We start from the raw sequence: 17,766 nt of genomic DNA on the forward strand, positions 1-17,766 counted from the left end.
AATTATATTTCAATTGGGCAATGTGTTGATAAGTAAAAGGGCAGTCGAATGAAAATGAGGCAGATGAAAAAATTAAGGAAACTTTTATTATTCTGAAATATTCGCCATAACTATTAATAAATTTATCCCACGGTGAGACAAGACGGTCAACGTCCGCATGGGAAAAACCGAGCGAGGTGACGCACTGGTTACCACACTGGACTCGCATTCGGGAGGACGACGGTTCAAATCCGCGTCCGGCTGTCCTCATTTAGGGTTTTTGTGATTTCCCTAAGTCGCTTCAGGCAAACGCCGGGTTGGTTCCTTTGAAATGACATGGCCGATTTCCTTCCAAATCCTTCCCTAATCCGAGCTTGTGCTTCGTCTCTAATGACTTCATTGTCGACGGGACGGTAAATACTAATCTCCTCCTCTTCATGGAAAAATGTTTGCTATTCGATATGGAACAGTGATTATTCAGGTCCAGTCCATCGTGGGCTGGAGCCAGAGAAGTGCAACAGCTGCTACCTACTGACACGCGCACAGCTACTTAATATCATACGCCGCATGAAAACGTTGAGTTTGTTGCAAAGTGGTATCTAACATTCAGGAACATGGATCTGTGATTTTTCATTAAAATACTTTGCATATTCGAGTTTATATGAGTATTAACCTTAAGTTTTGATGGAAAGTGAACGGCCTTGCCGCAGTGGTAACACCGGTTCCCGTCAGATCACCGAAGTTAAGCGCTGTCGGGCTGGGCTAGCACTTGGATGGGTGACCATCCGGTCTGCCGAGCGCTGTTGGCAAGCGGGGAGCACCCAGCCCTTATGAGGTAAAACTGAGGAGCTACTTGATTGAGAAGTAGCGGCTCCGGTCTGTAAACTGACATACGGCCGGAGAGCGGTGTGCTGACCACATGCCCCTCCGTATCCGCATCCAGTGACGCCTGTGGGGTGAGGATGACACTGGGCCGATCGGTACCGTTGGGCCTTCATGGCCTATTCGAGAAGAGTTTTAGTTTAATGGAAAGTATTAACTACACTTACAGAAAAAAATCGCAACACCAAGAAGGAGATGTGCTGCGTAAAGGAAAGCTGGTGGGCGTGCTTTTACATATGAAAGACCATTATTCAAATTTCCCTCCAGACCCATAAGAGTGCGCTAGTAGTGCCACTAACAGGATGCAAATCACGTTTGCTATAAATATTCGCTGTAACGGTCGTGAGCATTAGTTACCTTTGAGACTGGACGTGGTGAGTTGACGTTAGGTAAGAATGCCTTTAAGGCGACAAAGATACTATCATCAGCACCTCACTGAGTTTGAACGAGGTCGCGTAATAGGGCTACAAGAAGATCGATGTTCCTTATGCTATAATGCAGAGAGAGTAGGCGAGTATGTAGCCGCTGTTCGTGATTACTGGTAGCTGTGATGACGTGAGTGTACCGTCGCAAGAAGGCCTAGCTCTGATCGGAAACCTGGCACTACCGAGACCGAAGACCATAGTGATCGGCGTATAGTCTCGGCACATCGTACTGCACGTGCAGCAGCAATTTGAGCAGCAGTTGGCACCAACGTGCTGTTAAAAATCGTTTACCTCAAGGACATCTCCGAGTTAGAGCCCTGTAGCGTGCATTCCACTGACCACAAACCAACGCCATTTGCGAATTCAATTGTGTCAAGCGAAAGACAGTAAGTCCTTATGACATTATCTATCGCCCCAGAAGTACAAGCATTTCCCCCCCTGAAACTTCACATGATTTTTTTGAATCAAGTAACAAACCTGTGGATTTCTCATCATGCTGTCAGATTGGGTCCACCTATGTAGCTCAGTGGTACCATTACATAGTGAGGACCCAGAAGCGATTCCCAGTACTGCCAGGAATTTTTCCTTGGGAGGTGGGGGGAGGTGACCTGGAACATATTGCACTCAGCCTCATGATGCCATCCAAGGGGCTACTTGATTGAGAAGTAGCAGCTCCAAAGTCAAGAAAGAAGCCAACGACTGGGAGAGCAGTGTGCTGGTCCTATGCCCCTCCAAATCTCATCCAAATGACTCCATTGATGGAGCACGACATGGCTCTCGGTCTGTCCTGATTGGCCTGTCTGAGTTTTACTTGCTTGCTTTGCTATCAGATTGAGACCTCAGTACGTTATTCTGTTGCAATAGAAACCTTAAATAACAATAGTCTCGTGTACCAATAGCCATTGAAACTGGGAAACAATAACACATAAAAAAGAAGTATGGATAGTCTTATTGATAAAGAGTGGGTTGATATCAATCTCATGCAAGAAATAGGGCATAGCAGCTTCTGGTGCGTTTTTTTTTTTAGTGTGGATTGCATACATTCAGGAGTAAACTGGATTGAATTATAACTCCCTTCCCCTCCCCTTAACATATTGTTCAGTTAATTGATTTATGACCCCCTGGGGATAATCTGTCCTTCTGAGAAAGCTCCCAACTCATCCCCCTCTCCAACTCCTACACCCATTTGGGAAACCCTCTGGCCGATATCAAATTAATTGACTAACTAATTAAATTGATAAATTAATTATACTTCCCCTCTGGGAAATCCCGCAGCCCCCCTCCTCCCCTCCATCTGAAAACTTGGAGGGAAAAAGAATCGGTCTGTGCCGGAGAGGATGGATCTCACGACAGGAAATCCAAATAAATGTCAGTTAACGTAGCAAAGCATATACTGTTTATTTATAAAATTCAATTGCAGAGGACAGATCTCTCTTTTATTTGGTGGCAAAAATTATGGAAGATGAAGATCTTGTAAGATACATCTAAAAGAAGTAATTAAATAGATTGCTTGTTTTCCAGTCATGCAAGGAATACTGTCATGCAATCGACATCAACATAACTCATCACACGTAATTACTGTGTTAAAAATCTTCTGATCATGCCTTCACTTCACACTGACCACAGACTGATGACCACAGATGTTAAGTCCCATAGTGCTCAGAACCACACTGACCACAGGCAGACGTTCTGGCCACTTCGTGTATTACAAAATTGTTGAGGCTTTCGTGGCCACTTGTTGACAAACTGCCTATTGGCTTCTGTCTCGGGTTCTTCGGCCGACGTTCATCTAATGATTTTTCTGACGTTTCGCCAGCACGAGTGGCTGGCACTGTCAAAGCTTCACCCTCCAACACCACCGGCAATGGAGGGTGAAGCTTTGACAATGCCAGCCACTCGTGCTGGCGAAACGTCAGAAAAATCATTAGATGAACGTCGGCCGAAGAACCCGAGACAGAAGCCAATAGGCACTTCGTGTATGCCTGCTCGCACACATCGTTAGAGAGGCTCGCACACAGGGCTGGCTCTTGCACCTCTCAGACTGGAAGTCACACTAATCTCCGAACAAAGCATCAGGTGACGACAACTCTTTGCACAGCTGTGCTGACAGGTAAGAGGTGGTAGGAAACATTAGCCTCCCATTGCCACAAACATCACATGTTATGTCCTGCTCTGATTACAGTGCTACAAATTGGTGTTGGGAATAACAAATCACAAAAGAAACGTAGCTAATAAAGACCTAAACGTTCTACAAAGGTCGCAAAAAAGCCCTACCCAGTATGTATTCTGCAGACAGGCTCTATAAAACAAACACCAGCAAACAGCTCTGAGCAAATGTATGATGCTAGAAAAATAACTCCATTACTGCACTTCTCTGGGACGGTCATGACAACATGTCTGCTCCCGTAGTGTCTGGAAGACTTGTGTCCAGCCCCACGTACAACTAGCGAGTGATCCCAGTGTCACCAAGTGACATCGATGTGAACTAGTGTCTGGTGATCACATCACAAATAGTTACGTGGTCCATCCCCTTTTGTATAGACAGACGAAAGAAAATCAAGTAATTAAATTTCAAAAACACTCGGCATATCTCATGTGTCAATGGATGCAGAGGTGTTTGAGAACGCAAGCACACTCCTCCACACATGGCCCATAACCCACACAATTACAAAGGCAGCCAAACGCATGCTGAGCCGTAGTTCACTGTTCATAGTTCAGTATTCGCCCACCCACGGAGCGCCTTGGGCATCACCACCTGGACAGTCCATCGATCCCAGAGGAGATGCCATCGTCTTCTCTGTACCAACATGAAACATCTTGCAGTAGCATCAGGAAGCGGCAATTCCACTGGCGGCAAATGCCGAAGGCAGTGAGAATTACCTAGTGAGTAAATACTCAATTCGGCAACTGTAACGTTTTCTTCCACTAAGAATTTTGTAGTAGCGATATTAAATACATTTCGCCTTATTATTTCAGGATGTTCCCACCAAGTTATGGATGAGTTGGAGGTGGAGAGGTTGCAGCAACAGCACTGTATGTAATATATATATTCCTCTTCATATACATAATGTGCCACTGTTATTCAGTGGTCAGCCAGTGAGTCTTTGCTATCGTACATGAAATCTAAAACCAAAACCGATAAGTGTAATTTTTTCACTAAGAATTTCATATTATTGAATACATGTCATCTTATTGGTTCAGTGTATGTCCTGCATACACTATGTGATAGAAGGTATACGGACACCTGGATGAAAATAACTTACACGTTCATGGCGCTCTCCATCGGTAATGCTGGTATTCAATATGGCGTTGGCCCACCCTTAGCCTTGATCACAGCTTCCACTCTCGCAGGCATAAGTTCAATCAGGTGCAGGAAGGTTTCTTGGGGAATGAAAGGCCATTCTTCACGGAGGCTGCACTGAGGAGAGATATCGACGTCGGTCGGTATGGCCTGGATGAAGTCGGCGTTCCAAAACATCCCAAAGGTGTTCAGTAGGATCCAGGTCAGGACTTTGTGCAGACCAGTCCATTACAAGGTTGTTATTGTCGTGTAACCACTCCATCACAGGCAGTGTTGAAAGATGCAGTCGCCATCCCTGAATTGCTCTTCAACAGTGGGAAGCAAGAAGGTGCTTAAACATCAATGTAGGCCTGTGCTGTGATAGTGCCACGCAAAACAACAAGGAATGCAAGTAGCCTCCATGAAAAACACGAGCACACCATAACACCACTACCTCCGAATTTTACTTTTGGCACTACACACGCCGGCAGATGATGTTCACCGGGCATTTGTCATACCCACACCTTGCCATCGGATCGCCACATTGTGTACCGTGATTCGTTACTCCACACAACGTTTTTCCACTTTTCAATCGTCCAATGTTTACGCTCCTTACACCAAGCGAGGCGTCGTTTGGCATTTACCGGCGTGATGTGTGGCTTATGAGCATCCGCTCGGTGATTAAACTCAAGTTTTCTCACCTCCCGCCTAACTGTCATAATAGTTGCAGTGGATCCTGATGCAGTTTGGAATTACTGTGTGATGGCCTGGATAGATGTCTGCCTATTACACATTATGACCCTCTTCAACTGTCGGCGGTCTCTGTCAGTCAACAGACGAGGTCGGCCTGTACGCTTTAATGCTGTACGTGTCCCTTCACGTTTCCACTTCATTATCACATCGGAGACAGGATGTTTAGGAGTATGGAAATCTCGCGTGCAAACGTATGACACAAGTGACACCCATTCATCTTACCACGTTCGAATTCCGTGAGTTCCGCAGAGCACCCCATTCTGCTCTCTCACGATGTCTAATGACTACTGAGGTCGCTGATATGGAGTACCTGGCAGTAGGTGGCAGCACAATGCACCTAATATGAAAAACATATGATTTTGGGGGTGTCCGGACACTTTTGATCACATGCTGTATTCACTGGATCCAGCCTTTTATCCACAGCACCTGGGTTGCCTCAAGAGAAAGAAGTGCAGCATCAAATTATTGACCCATCACCCACAAAATTTCTGTTTAAATGGATCCAGCATTTTAATACGATAGTACACCGTATCCATTACCTCGAACATCGATTGGTCTCGTTTTTATTGTGTTAGGTTTGGTTCGATAATACTCTCCTCTTATTTTGGGGAGGATATCTGTCCAATTGTATGAGCTGTGAAATTAAAATACATCCACATTCATTTGACCTTTTATTGTTCTGTTCAGACATTCCACAATGGTCTCTTTTAGGTGGATGAGTGTTGACTACTGAATTATTTCATACTACTGCATCATATGTTGAAATACCTATTGTAATTCTGTCCTCTTTGATCGGTTTGGAGGTTTTCCAGGCATCGATTCATCCCCGTCTGGCTTCAAATGGCTCTGAGCACTATGGGACTTAACTTCTGAGGTCATCAGCCCCCTAGAACTTAGAACTACTTAAACCTAACTAACCTAAGGACATCACACACATCCATGCCCGAGCCAGGATTCGAACCTGCGACCGGAGCGGTCACGCGGTTCCGGATTGTAGCGCCTAGAACCGCTCGGCCACCCCGGCCGGCGTCCCTGTCTGCTACGAATGCTCAAACACCTCCGCGACATTTCTATCCGTTTTTGTTTTAACAGGTATTGCCCAGGCAGATTTAGAGTATGTAACAATAACCATTAAAATATATTTTAATCCATTATTCTCACGTGAATATTGCCTCATACATACATGATAAACTTCCCATAAGTCATCAAACCTATAATCATAACATGCCTACGAGGGTATGTTTTGCATGCTAGTTTGGGCAGTTCTCAAAGTACTGTCTCTATACTCAATCGATTATATCTCTCTCTCTAAGCTCTGAAATTGAGACAAACCCATTCGAATGTGTGGTACTGACTGCGGCAGTTGATGCCATGAGCAGGCGTAGTCGATCTATTATCTCATTGGGATCGTCGTAGTATATGAACTGAGAGGGGTGATTGCTGACTCTTTTATACTGAATGTCAATGCCATCACCACTGCTATACGGACCATCTAGTAATAATGGTTTTATAATGTCTCTGTATTTCACACTGCATTGGTTTCCTGCTTTTTGTGTACACCGGTCAACTCCAGTATTTCGCCATAAATCTCCAGATCATTGGGTGAAAATTTTACTGTTTTTGAGGGTTTTAGGAAAATGAGATTCAGTAGATATGGTGTTTTTGAAATTCCTTATACCCTATCTGTACTGTTTTTCCGTTTAAAGTAATGACCTTATGCGTAGTTGACTTCTTGCTACATATTAAGCGGGCTGCTTCACAGGCTGCACCTTATATACATTTGTGGAAAACATTGACGAGGGGAAGCGACAGGATGACAGGATTTCTGTTAAGGCCTCAGGGAGCTGTAGAGGGCAAAAACTGTACAGGAGGACAGAGATTGGAATACATCCAGCACATCATTGAGGACATTGGTTGCAAGTGTTACTCTGAGATGAAGAGCTTGGCTCAGGAGAGAAATTCGTGGCAGGCCGCATCAAACCAGGCAGAAGACTGATGACTTAAAAAAAAGTACAGTTTTAAATGTATTAAATTCCTTAGTTGTAGCGATAATTCATGTTCACCCTATGTTTCTGTGAATACACTAGGAAAGTATCTGCTCATTCTGAAATCTGTACAATGCTGTTGTGTAGTCAACAAAGTAGCGTTAGATGAGCTGGTGGTAAAAGCATTAGCATTATGCGAGACGACGCAGACTGATTATACCAGCTCTGTGCGGCTATTAGGCTGTTGTGCGCAGTTAAGCGACCCCAGTCGACGAGCAGACTTAATGCAGCTGCATTCAGGCTTTGTGTAATCCTGCCTGACTCGATAAGCTCGTCCACTTTTAGCGGTATCGGATGAGATTTTCTGCAACAACGTGGTTAGCGCGTAGTGGAGGACAGGCAGACTGGACTGTCAAAGCTGAACAGAGCCTATAATTTTCTTCCTGCAGGGCAGAACCCATACAAAACTGGGTGAAATATCCTGCTTAACCCGCAGGATAGGACAGATAGAATAAATTGAGGAAAGGGACCAAAATAAGGGGCTGTCAGTTACACTCGAACATACAACTTTATTATTTGACCTAACATTACAAGAGCCCAAAAAATTTTTTTAAACACACAGCTTTAATCTTTGGGTCTTAATTACCGGCTGAACGCCACTTTAATTTAAAAACGGCTGAAGGCCAATAACTTAAAACGCAAGCATAATCAGAAATTTAAAAGGCAAGCCTTATGTTAAAAAAGGTTCTTTAGTTAGGCTGAAGTAAACAAGTACAAATCGGTTGAAGGCCGAAGACTTCAATTCAAAAATTTTTTAAAATGCCAAAAGGCTTACGTGAAACAGTACTTTAAACTAGGCTGAAGGCGTTAAGAGTAAAACAACTCTAATTTAAAACACAAAACCGCCTAGAAGCCATACAAGTACCAACAACAAGAACAAATTAAAAAAAAAAAAAAGACAGTACACACAAGGGCGTCCAGGTGTTCGAGGATCGGCCTGTAATTCAAACACTAACGCTCGCTTACGTGAGACAGGAGGACCCATCGACAAGATAACTTCCACTTCAGCCGACCAGGACACAACAGGGAGTTCAACGGAACAACGTAGAAGATATTGGCGCCCACAACCAATCATACACGGAGCTGTCAAACCACACATGATGCTGGACAGCAACAACACGATGAGGAAACTGTACTGCCTGAAATTTACGTCAACACCCAGGGCAGATAACCGGAACGTTAACGGCCTCAAGGCAGAAGATTCCGCTGGTGCACTTCAATTCAAATAACCAAATACAGTGAAACTACACCGGAGGGTGGCTAGAATTTTCCAACTTGAAAACCACGTTGTTGCTCGCGCGAAAATCCCAATAGCCGACAACGAACTCCAAACGACACAATGTGAACAGTGTTGACTTGCTGGTAGGCTAAATCAAAACTCAACTTTCGTGTCCAGTGTCGGTGAACCACGGACCTCGTAGCTATGGGAACAGCGCCACACTCTCCGACACCGCGTAGAGACCTCCAGCGGGCCTCGGCCAAACTACGCCCCGCCGAGAATTCTTCACTGCTCCACGCCAACCGACCGACTCCTCAGAGCCAGTACGCCGACAACATTTAAAATAACTTGCAAGTCAGAATCACACAAACTACACACAGGTTCTCGATCACTTGCACGAAGAACTAGACAATGCTAACGGCAGTGCCTGTACAATAACAGGGACGAATCGCGAGTCGGCACACACAGTCAGCCCATAAGCGATCGCCGGCCAAATACACGTCGTCCGGCGAGACGCCCGACCGACGACCAACCAAAGTAGTCCCCACTCCAATCATGTGTGTCGGCAACCGTCGGGCGAGTCATGGAGCTCCGGACCTCACTGCAGCAGCGCCCCGACTGAACTTGTGCCGCGTGCCAACTCAAACACTGCCAGGTCCGAACTAACTGCTGGCACGTTACAACTGACTGGCAGATCCGAACACACGACAACCGGCAAATAATTGCAGTCAGCAAAGATAATACGCCAGGGCTTATATCGATAAGCGCCGCTGCTGCCGCTCACGGGCAGGCAAGGCGGCAACTCAGTGACACCAGTAATTGAAATTAGGATAACGAGGTGGTAATACAGTAAAAACAGGATGTCGAGTGAGATATGGCACGAACACGAGCCACGCACGGCTCACTGGGTTCACGATCAGTCTCTTCGTACCAACATTTTCCTGAGTTTACCGTCTTTCACTGTAACTATTCCTACTTATGTTAATAATTCGTAATTTATTTCCCACATGCATGCGAAAGACAGTTGACTACTTCCTCGATTTATGAGTAATTAAGTGACACAATAGGTCTCTTCTGTGCTGCAGTACGTAAACGTGGCCACGAAACTGCTTAATACGTGATGAGGTGATTTACTTTAGAAATTATTTTCCTAGAAGAGTTTAGAGCATTCCATCTGCCATAGGCTAATAGCGCCACTACGGGAATGCTGCCGGCCAGAGTGGCCGTGCGGTTCTAGGAGCTACAGTCTGGAACCGCGGGACCGCTACGGTGGCAGGTTCGAATCCTGCCTCCGGCATGGATGTGTGTGATGTCCTTAGGTTGGTTAGGTTTAAGTAGTACTAAGTTATAGGGGACTGATGACCTCAGATGTTAGTCCCATAGTGGTCAGAGCTATTTGAACCATTTTTTTGAGAATGCTAATCAGATTTGCTTTAAATACAGGCTGTAATGGTTATGAGCCTTAATTATATTTAATACTGGACGTAGTGAAATGATATTGGTCAAGAACGCTTTTAAGGCGACAAAGAGCCATTATCAGCACCTCACTGAGGTTGAACGAGGTCGTGTAATAGGGCTACGAGAAGCTCGGGGTTGCTTTTGTGATATTACAGCAAGACTTGATAGGATTATAGCCTTTGGACATGATTGTTGGCACCGGTGGTAAGAGAATTTAGGGTCGCAAGAAGACCGAACTCCGGACGGCCCCGTGGCACTACTGCGAGGGAAGAAAATCGTGTTCAGCCTATGGCTCTGGCGCATCGTACTGCATCTGCAGCAGCAATTCGAGCTGCATTTGGCACCACAGTGGCACAACGAACTGCTACAAATCGGTTAATTCATGGACAGCTCCGAGCCAGAATTCCTGTAGTGTGCATTCCACTGATCCCAGAGCATCACAATTTACGGTTTCAATGCTGTCAAGCGACAGCATATTGGAGGGCGGGGTGGAGGTATGCTGTGTTTTCTGATGAAAGCTGGTGTTACCTCGGTGCCATTGATGGCCGTGTGTTGGTTAGAATGATGGCAGTTGAGGAGCACTTTCGTGGTTGACCCACGCTCCCTGACTGCAAATGTGAGCATCAGTCTGGTGATTCGCCCTGTTGTGCTGTCATTCATAAACAGCATTCGGAAGAGTTTCCCAACAGGATAACGCTCGACCACATACCCATGTTGTAACCGAATATGCTCTGCAGAGTGTCGACATGTTGCCTTGGAGTGCTCGATCACCAGATCTCTCTGCAATCGAGCACCTGTGGAACACCATCTGACGATAACTCCAGCGTCGTTCACAAACAGCAGTAACTGTCCCTGTATCGACCGATCAGTGCAACAGGTATGGAACTCCATCAGACAAACTTACATCCGGGACCTGTACAACACAATGCAAGCACATTTGTTGGATGCCTGCATTCAAATTTGTGGCGGTTACATCGGTTATTAATGTACCAGCATTTCACATTTCCAATGAGTTATGTCGCGCTTACATTAACCTGTGATCGTGCAATGTTAATCACTGACGTATGTTACACAGATAAATGTATGCGAGAAATTTCATTACCCTACATTATCTATTTTTTGGTGTTGCTATTCTTTTGCATTGGTGTACGAAAAACAGTCATAGGCTCTGTAACTTTCTGTAGACCTCTACCACTAATCTTTCTTTCTCTTCATTTCAGCACTTTAGGAGGGGTATTCCAATGACTTATTTTCAAATAAAAACTAATGTATAAAGAATAAAAAATAAATTTTAGGACCAGGGAACCAAATGAATATCGTCGAATAGGCGTAAGAAGATGCGTGACAACTCGCAACACTGTTGCCAGCTTTCAACTGCGAAACGCAAACGGATGCAAGCAAAAACAGTATCCATCTGTCGAGCTGCTACAACGCTGAGGCACTGCCATAGACACGTTTAAGAAATTGAGTTCCGTGATGCTGTTAGTGAAAGTCTGTGGTTTGGATGCGCTGAATATTAAAATAAATTAATAAACAATTAACACCCATACGAAGACCGTGCGTTAGTACGGCACACTTAATATTTATTATGGACTTGATGACAGTGGTTGTAATCTTTAGATCTGAAAATATATTTTTCAAAGAGTTTACCTCATTTAGTTGGTGAACCTAGACTGAAGTCTAGAAATAAGTTACAGTACATTCGTAAACAGTACGCAATCTGGGGAGACATTCGTTGTCTTCAGTTCTGTACAACTATTCTTGAGTTATTTTGTTTGTTGCCCTTGACCAGGTAGCCCATTTGTGGACCTTACTGAGGCAACTAATGACAAACAGATATTGCAAAGAGTAAATATAACGCTCCGCTGCATAGTCCTTGCAGCAAAAGCATTCTCTGCGGTACCGAGATCTAACCCCAAGTCATAGGAGTGTCTGTGAGATATGCTCACAGCACAGTTGTGCAACCGAACACATCTTACTTCTACTCTTAAGTCGCCAAATCTGATTTACCTGTGCTCTTCAGTTTTGTTTGTAATGCCTTTCTTTTGATTCAGTTTCCTTATCTCCACATGGAAAATTTATTATTATGTCGTTTACTGCACTAAACAGAATAGGATCCTTCAACATTTGAAGAGTACGTGATTTTCTTAATTATCTTCTTCAATAATTCGTTGTTGTACTGTAGACTTTCGCCACTAACTAATGTGACACTTATTTTTCCTTGAGAACTGGACGTAAGGAACAAGGGAGTCAACTTCCCACTGATGAATGTACAACAGAAACGGAGCATTAGTTCGAGTGGGACAAGGATGCGAAAAAAAAATCGATGCTCTCTTATTCGAAGGAATCATCCCGATAATAGCCTTACGCAAACTAGGGACACCACAGGAAACCTGAATCTACGCTATCAGAAGGGCTCTGAAATCTCGTAAACTCGAACGAGAACTGCATTCTTCTACAAAGCACTGGTCCGGTGCGAGTTGCTCTGTGAGGGTTCCTTACAAACCTCATAATGTATATTCGTCCTGGTAATCGAGAATCTCCACGATTTTTGCCTGTTATTGGCTGTTCAAATGGCTCTGAGCACTATGGGACTTAACATCTATGGTCATCAGTCCCCTAGAACTTAGAACTAGTTAAACCTAACTAACCTAAGGACATCACACAACACCCAGCCATCACGAGGCAGAGAAAATCCCTGACCCCGCCGGGAATCGAACCCGGGAACCCGGGCGTGGGAAGCGGGAACACTACCGCACGACCACGAGACGCGGGCAAAGTTTGCCTGTTATCGACATTGATACTGCAAGATATCGACCCTGGGAATTTCAGTCCTTACTAGAATGATTTTAAGTTTGAAGTCGGATAACAACTGACAGGAGAAATATTTTGTGTGTGATATAGTTGTAAATCAACAATTTTTGGATTTTTTCCTTTAGTTGTACTATGCAACCTTACTACTTGCCAAATGACTTGATTCCAGGTCAACGGTAAGTAACCTATGGGTTTTGATGACTGAGTTTGTATGAAAATATGCGACATATACGACCATACCTTTTGAGGAGGAGGAGGAGATTAGTGTTTAACGTCCCGTCGACAACGAGGTCATTAGAGACGGAGCGCAAGCTCGGTGAGGGAAGGATGGGGAAGTAAATCGGCCGTGCCCTTTCAAGGGAACCATCCCGGCATTTGCCTGAAGCGATTTAGGGAAATCACGGAAAACCTAAATCAGGATGGCCGGAGACGGGATTGAACCGTCGTCCTCCCGAATGCGAGTCCAGTGTGCTAACCACTGCGCCACCTCGCTCGGTTCATACCTTTTGACTGAACTGACTTAGAAGATTACATTTACTGCATCACCAAGGGACTACAGCCCTTAGTATGTGACATCAATTTTAACTTGATACGAATACGTGTTCATGAGAACAAGGGGTCTTAACAGACGGACAAACTGACAGTCCGATAACAATTGAAAAAAAATCGTTTTCGTGCGTGATTATTATAGATTAACAATTGTCGGATTTTTTCTATCATTTGTACTATGAACACTTGCTTCGTACCAAATTTTATGATTCCAGGTCGACGCAAAGTACCCTACAAGTTCTGTACAGTGAATTTGTGAGTATTAAAATATTTGACATAAATGGTCGTATCTTTTGATTGAATTGACTTAGAAGTTTAAATTTACTCCACTGCCTTAGTATGTGGCATAAATTTCAACAGGCAGTCGGACGACAAATGACTAAAAAAAATTTGCTCATCTCCTTGGCTGGCACGTCAGTAGATTTAAATAATTCTCTCGCAACAGTCTCCATATCCTCACTCGATAATGTCTCTTCCTGCGCCGGCAATGCTGTCGATATCTGGATACATGATCCTTAGTTTGACTTTGGTGCCCCTGCAATCGGGTTAATATATTGTAAAAAACAGTTTTTGTAAGAGCCAAATAAATGATTTATTAACAAATGGTTCAAATGGCCCTGAGCACTATGGGACTTAACATCTGAGATCATCAGTCCCCTAGAAGTTAGAACTACTTAAACCTAACTAACCTAAGGACATCACACACATCCATGCCCGAGGCAGGATTCGAACCTGCGACCGTAGCGGTCGCGCGGTTCCAGACTGAAGCGCCTAGAACCGCTCTGCCACTCCGGCCGGCGATTTATTAACAAATAACAAAACAAAATGTCTCAGATTATACAGATGAGCCGAAACATTACAACTACTGCCCACCCGGATATCGAGTGCCCCCTGTTGGCTTTGCAGGCACGCCACGTGGTAAGAAAAGTACCTAATAGTCCAGTCTAAACGTTCTCAAAAAAGGGAATGGCGGTACTTTGCAAAATATCCTTATTTCCTAAACTTTTAGTTTGCTGTATGTAGGTGGTCTGCAGTTTCCGAGTGTGAGAACCAAGTGCTAATTTGCGGGGAACCGTAAAAACCGAGAAATTTTGCTACTTTTTTCAGTACTTTGCCTATAACTTTTTCCGCTTGCATTCCACAAAGAAAATCGCTTTACCCTTTCTTTTAAAGCCCTAAATTTCCCACGTCTTTTTCACCAGATATGTACCAAACTAGAGAAAGGGAACGCCAAATTTCTCAAATCATTAAAAAACTGCAATGAGTACACACTTGAGTTTTATAACTTTAATTTACATTTTTTAAGGGAATAATGGTAGGAGCTTCTAACGGTCAACATCTATCAATCCCAAAAAACTGCTCTCCGCCTCACAACTACAGCCACCAATCCAATGTGATTTCCTTTCTGCTTGGATCCGGGAAGTGGGTGATCAGGTTGACCGTTGTCCTTGAAAGACTCGAAGTGGTCGATGCCCTGCAGCCTCTCCCACCACTCTCCATCATTCCCTGGGCTGTTGTTGAAACCGTGACTTCTTCATTTAGTAGTGTGATTCTACTGCTCCGCTATGGATTCAGTAATTTCCCATGTATACCCCAATAAAAACTTCATCAAAGGGGAGTAAAAGAAAGATCGGAAGGTGCACTTCGAATGTGTAAAAGAAATGATTCCATACTTCCATACAGCATGTCATTTGAAACACGGTAAGAGCGCATATCTGTACTACAGGGACAAGGAGAGCCAAAAGGACAAAATTGATCCTCAGGAGCTCCACTTTACGATTCGGTTTATTGAAAAATTGTTGTCGGGATTCTGATCAAAGCATGACCAGAGAGCAGGTCCCAAGATTGCGATGAAGAGTTATCGAATGCTGTGTCGTGGTAACTGCATGACGGAAACTGCGTTGTTTCGACGTACTATGGGTATGCTACGCCGCCAAAACGGCAATGACTAAACAAAGATATTCAGTGAGGCATTTTCAGTAACATCTGAACAAAACGTAGATACGCGGCCTTCTCAGTATACTTTGAGAATAAGGAGATAGTGTCACTTAGAACAAGAATTACTGGTTATCATGAGGTGAACTGTTTCTTAGCTAAAGGAATTGGTATCATGCACGTGAAGAAAATTGTCCGAGGAAATGTTGAAAATGTGAAGTTCAAACTGGAGAAATAGGGGGTTACTCCAGCCTCAGCTTCATGTGCCCTAAAATTGCAGATAAAGTTACAGTCGATTCCCTTGCTCTCTTCCAACAATTTCGCTTTGTCAAGCAATCTGATGGGAACGTGAGAGAACTGTCAAATTTGAGGTTATACCCTTCCCAGTGTTTCACTTCGAGGAGGATGGTACCCGCAAGGGCACAAATGCAGCATTGCACCCAATACAAGAAGGGGATCTGATGCGTGGAAACGTACAATAACTGACGGTGGATACCTTCTAAATAAATTCTGTGTAGAATTCGTGTAAAACAGCCACATTAGTGACAATAAGCAAAGTGGTGAGAATTTACTTGGATGACAAACGCTTGATTTGGTGTTTTGTAAATCGAGTGCTAAAGCCCATTCAGATTTTATTGAGGAAGGCAAAGTTTGGTTTGAATAATTTAATCAAATGGTACACAGGCTAATTAAACTTCACTAGAGTAAACTAACAGAAAATACGTTTTCTATCGACCTACTTACTATATGAAGACTGATTTTTCTGTAGCATTTCTTGCGTACAGACATGTACTCCAATGAGGAGGCGTTACATACGTTGTTGGTGTGTGGTGAATGACAAACGCGGTCAGCAGAGCAGGACGGTATAGAGGTATCTGTCTTGATTGCTGGTGTCCGACGAGACAGCCACTTACAAGGATTGCACTGATGTGTCGTAGGATACTTCCTAATATCGTGTCTGACCTCCTTTTGCCCGGCTTAGTGCAGTAACTCTACGTGTCATGGACTGAACAAGTCGCTGGAAGTCCTCTGCATAAATGTTGAGCCATGCTGCCTCTATAGTCGTCCGTAATTGCAAAAGTGTTGCCAGTGCAGGATTTTGTGCACGAACTGACCTCTTGATTATGTCCAATTAATGTTCGATGGGATTCATGATGGGCGATGTGGGTCGCCAAATCATTCGCTCGAATCGTCCAGAATGTTCTTCAAACCAATCACAACAGTTGTTGCCCAGTGACATGGCGCAGTGCCATCCATAAAAATTCCCTCGTTGTTTGGGAGCGTGCAGTCCATGGATGGCTGCAGAAAGTCTCCAAGTAGCCGAATATAACCATTTCCGGTTCAATTGGACAAGAGGACCCAGTCCATTCGATGTTAACACAACCTACCCATTATGGAGCCAGCTTACCAGCTTGCACAGTGCCTTGTCGGTAACTTGGGTGCATGACTTCATGGGGTCTGCACCACACTCGAACCCTATAGTCAGCTCTTACCAACTGGGCACGGTTTTCTAGTTGTCCAACCGATATGGTCACGAGTCCAAATTTCGTAACGGATACATTCGTCGTATGTCTCATACTGATTTCTGCGACTGTTTAACGCAGTGTTACTTGTTTGTTAGCACTGACAACTTTACGCAGTCGCCGCTACTCTCGGTCGTTATGTGAAGGCTATTGGCGACTGTGTCGTCCGTGGTTGGTTGATTTGCGAGGAGGGGACCAAACAGTGAAGTCATCGATACTATCGGATCAGGGAAGGATGAAGACGGAAATCAGCCGTGTTCTTTGAAAGGAACCATCCCGGCATTTGCCTGGAGTGATTAAGGGAAATGGCGGAAAATTAAATCAGGATCGCCGGAAGCGGTTGTGAACCCTTCGTCCTCCCGAATGCGAGTCCAGTGTGCTAACCACTGCGCCATCTCACTCGGTTTGGTGAGAGGTAATGCCTGAAATTTTATATTCTCGGCAAAGTCTTAGCACTGAGGATCTCGGAATATTGTATTACCTAACTATTTCCGAAATGTAATGTCTCACATGTCTAGCTCCAACTACCATTCCGCATTCAAAGTCTGTTAATTCTCGTCGTGCGGCGGTAATCAGGTCTGAAATATTTTCACTTGAATCACACGAGTACAAATGACAGCTCCGCCAATGCACTGCCGTTTTATACTTTGTGTACGAGATACTACCTCCACCTATACATGTACATGTCACTATCCCATGACTTCTGTCACCTCAGTGTATTAGGGCGTATGCGCGAGCGGTCAGCTTGAACTTTGGCGCACGAACAAGAGAACTGCAACTGACAGTACACAAAGAAGCGTTTCTGGTTACAAACTTCACCAATCTTCATCGCAGCATGATATTATAGCAAAGGAATGTGGTATCAGCCAGGTGAGTATCACTAGCATATTTCATCGACACGAAA

The 17,766-nt window shown here is 44.3% G+C and overlaps 1 pseudogene; it reads left to right on the forward strand.

The window, feature by feature from the left end:
- The first annotated feature begins 670 nt into the window (after window positions 1-670).
- LOC126210387 (5S ribosomal RNA) lies at window positions 671-788 on the forward strand (annotated as a pseudogene).
- Window positions 789-17,766: the final 16,978 nt, after the last annotated feature.

The sequence above is a fragment of the Schistocerca nitens genome, chromosome 1 (assembly GCF_023898315.1).
Source record: "Schistocerca nitens isolate TAMUIC-IGC-003100 chromosome 1, iqSchNite1.1, whole genome shotgun sequence".
NCBI classification, from domain to species: Eukaryota; Metazoa; Arthropoda; class Insecta; order Orthoptera; family Acrididae; genus Schistocerca; species Schistocerca nitens.